General features: G+C 36.2%; 1 pseudogene; it reads left to right on the forward strand.

Moving 5' to 3' along the window:
* Positions 1 to 2,357: 2,357 nt before the first annotated feature.
* LOC120114776 lies at positions 2,358 to 4,888 on the forward strand (annotated as a pseudogene).
* Positions 4,889 to 5,255: the final 367 nt, after the last annotated feature.

The following is a 5,255-nucleotide window of genomic DNA, read 5'->3' on the forward strand; positions in this document are numbered from 1 at the left end:
TATTCTTTTTTAGAGTATTTTAGTCTTTCACGTTCTATTTTAAGATAAAAATGTCTCTAATAATTTATAAATAGTCAATTTGACTCTTATTTTTTAAAAACCTTTTAAAACGTTTCATTTTAGGATAAAGTATCTCTATTTTGCAGTGTTGATAGTTTTCTAATAACGGTTTCCATCTACAAATGAATCTTTGTCAGGAATGAAACGTCGACAAATACTTCAAAAAATTTTAATATATATATAAGAGTTTTACATTAGCCGTAGACGAATCATCTCATATATATATATATATATATATATATTTAAAATTATTTGGATTCACCGTGTTCGGGATTCATCATTTTACTTGGCCTTTGGCCACCCAACAACCACAGCAAGGCGGACAGCAGCCTTAATCCGGCTGTGAGGAACGGCTGAAGGCAGTATGTGAGGCATTGAACGTAGAAGAAGTCGTATGATTCCATTAAATGTGGGTCTATTACTGATGTGATTATTCCATAGTAGTAGATGGCACATATGCATCTTTGAGCCCCATTTCAAAAGTAGCCCTAAGGTTATGGTATACTTTCCCTTTAAGCTAAGGATTAGGTTTTTCATTTTTTTTTTGTTACCTTCTCAGGATGAAGGTTTTATTTGACTAGTCTTGACCGATTTATATCGTATACATAATTTTAGTGGACGAGTGTTCTAACAGATTCTATATATATAAAAACTCGAATTCAAAACCTTACTTAAAATATATTAAGTTGCTTACCACTTGACTAGTTCCTGTAAAAAAATTATTTTGAACACCCTATGCAAGGCACAAGTACTAAGGATTAGGTTTTTCAATTTTTTTTTGTTACCTTCTCAGGATGAAGGTTTTATTTTGACTAGTCTTGACCGATTTATATCGTATACATAATTTTAGTGGACGAGTGTTCTAACAGAGATTTTCTATATATATAAGAACTCGAATTCAAAACCTTACTTAAAATATATTAAGTTGCTTACCACTTGAACTAGTTCCTGTAAAAAAAATTATTTTGAACACCCTATGCAAGGCACAAGTAGTCAGGATGGGGAAATGGATAAGAATATGAATGGTCAGAAATGAAAGAGAGCCACAATTCTAAGTAGGGTGGGCACGACATCCGAATTCAACAGGTTCTGATCCGACTCAATCAAATTTGATTTTTTTTAAAGAATGAGTTTAAGTCGATTCGGGTTATTTTAAAGATATATTCAGGTCGGGTTGAATTTAGATTTTAGGGTGAAAAATATCCGATCAAGCCGATAAAAAATAATGTAAATGTATCTTATATATTTCAAGATAATTGCAATAATAACTCTTTATATATTATTTTTATTTAAAAATAATATTTTTATTGAATAAATTAATATTTTTTATAAATATATTTATTTCGAGTCAAGTCGAATTGAATTTTATCTAAAAAATACGGATTAAATTCGAATCAAGTGAAGTCATCCTCAACATAAAACCTAAAAAATTAAAGCATTTGACATATTTCATAATTACATACAAAATGCACATCAAGCCCACCGCTCCCACACTTAGTCACGTATACATACACATATGTATTGGGTTATGTAATGCCTTATTACATCAATTCTTAAAATAAAATTAGAAAAAAAAGTAAAGTGCATAAATGGTCCCATAACTATAGGATATTACTTATTAAATCCATCGACTATAAAAGTTACAAAATGATCCTCCGACTATAGAGTGTTGCTTTGTTGAGTCCCTCAACTTTTAATAGTTATAGAATGGTCACTTGATTATTCATATGTTTGAAACTCGTCATTTTCTGTTAAAAATTGATGGTATTATGAGCTGAGCGTTAACCTGCGCACTATGATATGATAAAATATGATCATGGAATCTCAAACGACTATGATAACGCCCAGCTAGACAATTGTCGATTTTAAACGAGAAATGACGAGTCTGGAACATAATGATAGTAGGTGACCATTTTGTAACTTTTAATAGTTAAAAGACTTAATAATAACATTCTATAGTTAGAGTAGTAAAGGGAAAAAATACAAATTAGCAAGAGAAATGGGCATCGACCTTAGCACCACTGCCCTCTCAAGTACAGTTTTCAAAGAGAAATGGACACTTAAACAAACCAAACCATTGTATGCCACAATCATGTACCTCCAAAAGGACCTTCCATCCCTATAAATACCCAAACCCTGACCATCCCTCAACCACACAACATTTCACAAACCCTCATCACTTGTCTAAATCCAAATCCACCATGTTCGAGTTGTTCACTATGTTCTGGTTGTGTTTGTTGGGTGTGCCCAAGCGGCCACCCACAGCTCTTTCGCCACCGTGAGCGGGGCTACCGAACATGCTCCATGAACAATGCAGGTTCACCAGATACTCTAGCCTCTGTGTCGACACGGTGGCGGGGTACGTGTCCGGAAACCGACATATCGACGTCATGTCGGCTCTGATAAACAAAACCATATCGGAAACAAATCTCCCGACCTCCTACTTCACACAATTAAGCTCCAACCTCGACATCTCAGAAGCTCAACATGTCAATTCCATCACAGGTTGCTGACAAATACTACACTTTTTGGTGTTATATTTCGACAATTATTTGACATTGATATTAGAGTTTTTTTAACACCACAATATATTAAGACTGTTTGTGAAGCTAAATAACTTCACAACGATGTGTCAAATATATATATAATTTGAAAAAAATTAACAGGGTTGGTCGGTTTTTCACCTTAAACCCTACCGCCCTGAAATTATATTATATGACCTGATTTGTCTCGCCCGAGTCTCGAAATTTCAAAACAAAAACCGTCCTATAGAATCCAGTCAGATCGAGACCTGTCAAGTTCAGGTATTTTGACCAGGGGGATCCGCCACTTACAGTAAAAATCTTTTACTTCACAAATAGTATTAATTCACACTACACAATATGAGGATTAATTTTAGAATAAGAGTTAGAGTTTTGAGATAAAATTGAAATATTTAGACGTTGAGGATCAAACGAGGGTCCTAGTTTGGGGATGAGTGATGTAATTAACTCGGATTACAACATAAATCCGAGTATACTAAAGTGACTGAATCCATAATTTGGCCTAAATGTTTTTTACCATGCAGGGTACTGTCAAGAGCTGTTGAGCATGTCCCTGAAACGGCTGACCAGTCTCTACTAGTCTCCAGAAATCTCCAAACCAAAAACAAACACAATATTCAGACATGGATGAGCGCCCTCACTACCAACAAGCCTGCAAGGATTCCCCCACAGTTTGTTGTCCAATAGGGACCTCATGGGACAAATTGCCCAAAAAATGGACTACCTGTCTCAATTGGGCAGCAACACATTAGCCCTTGTCAATAGGATGTCCGGCACGTCGACCGTGTCGCCGTCTAAGCGAGGGACCACATTTTCCCCGATTGGTTTGCGAAGAAGGATCGAAGACTACAGGCACCGACAGTGAAAGCCAATGCCGTGGTGGCTAAAGACGGGACGGGGAACTATAAGACGGTCGGAAGCTATCGCTGCGGCTTCCGGGAGACAGTTCGTGATCTATGTGAAGGCCGGAGTTTATAACGAGAAAATCCAGACTAATAAAGACGGTATTACGCTGATCGGAGATGGGAAGTACAGCACTATCATCGTCGGTGGTGGTAGTGTCAATGGTGGCTCTACCATGCCCGGGTCCGCCACATTTAGTGAGTATTTTTCTTTATTAAAGGTCAAATTCTGTATTAGGTCCATATATTATGTGTTTTTGCAGATTTAGTCCTATTATAATTTGATTACTTCTAATTATCTTTTCAAATTTTGTATTTTCAGTCCTAATACAAATTATTCGATGAAAAAGTTGGCTTCGAGACTGAAAAAACAAATTTCGGAAAGTAGAGGGATTAAATTCACCAAAAGTGCATTGTGCAGGGACCTTCTAAATAGTTTGATCTTTTTATGATACTAAATGAAATTAATGAAGTGGTCCTTAATAAATTGCCTAATGTATAATTTGTATCATTAATTAACAAGATCTTATAAGATCAAAGAGTATCATTAATGTAGACGAAAAATGGGGTCAAGGGTCCTTCATGTACCGTCCTGTTCTAACTTTTTCTTTCGATTTTCAGCTGTTACCGGCGACGGATTTATGGCTCGGGATATCGGATTTCAAAACACGGCCGGTCCGCAAGGAGAACAAGCCTTAGCTCTTCATGTTGCTTCCGATCATTCGGTTTTCTATAGGTGCAGCATTGCAGGGTACCAAGACACATTATACGCTCTTTCCTTGCGTCAGTTCTATAGGGAATGCGACATATACGGCACGATCGATTTCATATTCGGAAACGCCGCCGCGGTTTTCCAGAGCTGCACGTTGTCTCTTCGTCGTCCTCGCAGCGGCAGCTACAACGTGATAATAGCAAACGGGAGGTCGGATCCCGGACAAAACACCGGCTTCGTGATTCAGAATTGTCGGATCGTACCGAGTTTGGATTTTTCTCCCCTTAAGAATAGCATCAAATCGTACCTAGGAAGGCCCTGGAAACCATATTCAAGAGCAATCGTGATGGAATCGACTATAGACAGCGCCATCACTTCCGGAGGTTGGGTCGAGTGGCCCGGACAAAGGGGTTACTCGAAATCGTTGTACTTTGCCGAGTATGCGAATGCAGGACCCGGAGCAGGAACTTCCGGGAGGGTAACGTGGCCGGGATTCCATGTTTTAGGACCGGCTGAAGCTGCGAAATTCACGGTCAATCAATTTATCGCCGGAAATGTATGGCTGCCGTCAACCGGAGTAACTTTCACCTCAGGCCTCCAGTAAATTTGACTGAAAATCATTAGAGTGGTCAGAAATGGATTAATCAAAATCCAGTATATAAATTACATTATTATAATTGTATAAGAAAGAAAATAAATTATCAGAAAATTTAGGACGTAAATGTTTTATTTTACCAAATATTTAGTTTCTGTAATTTTAATTATATGATTATGAATGAATTTCTTTTGTTCCATATTTTCCCTTCTATTTCAATTTTAGGATGCAAGTTTAATTATGTGATTATATGATTTTCCATATATATATATATATATATATATATATATTTCACATATTTAAATAAGATTTGTAATGTTATTTAATAAATCAAATAACTTCTAAAACTATAAAATATATTATAATATTATTCTTAAAAATGGGTTTTTAAGAAAAAATATTGATGGGTAATAAAAAAGTCAAAGGAATTCGTAGAAAGAAAA

Source organism: Hibiscus syriacus, unplaced genomic scaffold (genome assembly GCF_006381635.1).
Source record: "Hibiscus syriacus cultivar Baekdansim isolate YM2019G1 unplaced genomic scaffold, ASM638163v2 tig00110247_pilon, whole genome shotgun sequence".
NCBI lineage: Eukaryota > Viridiplantae > Streptophyta > Magnoliopsida > Malvales > Malvaceae > Hibiscus > Hibiscus syriacus.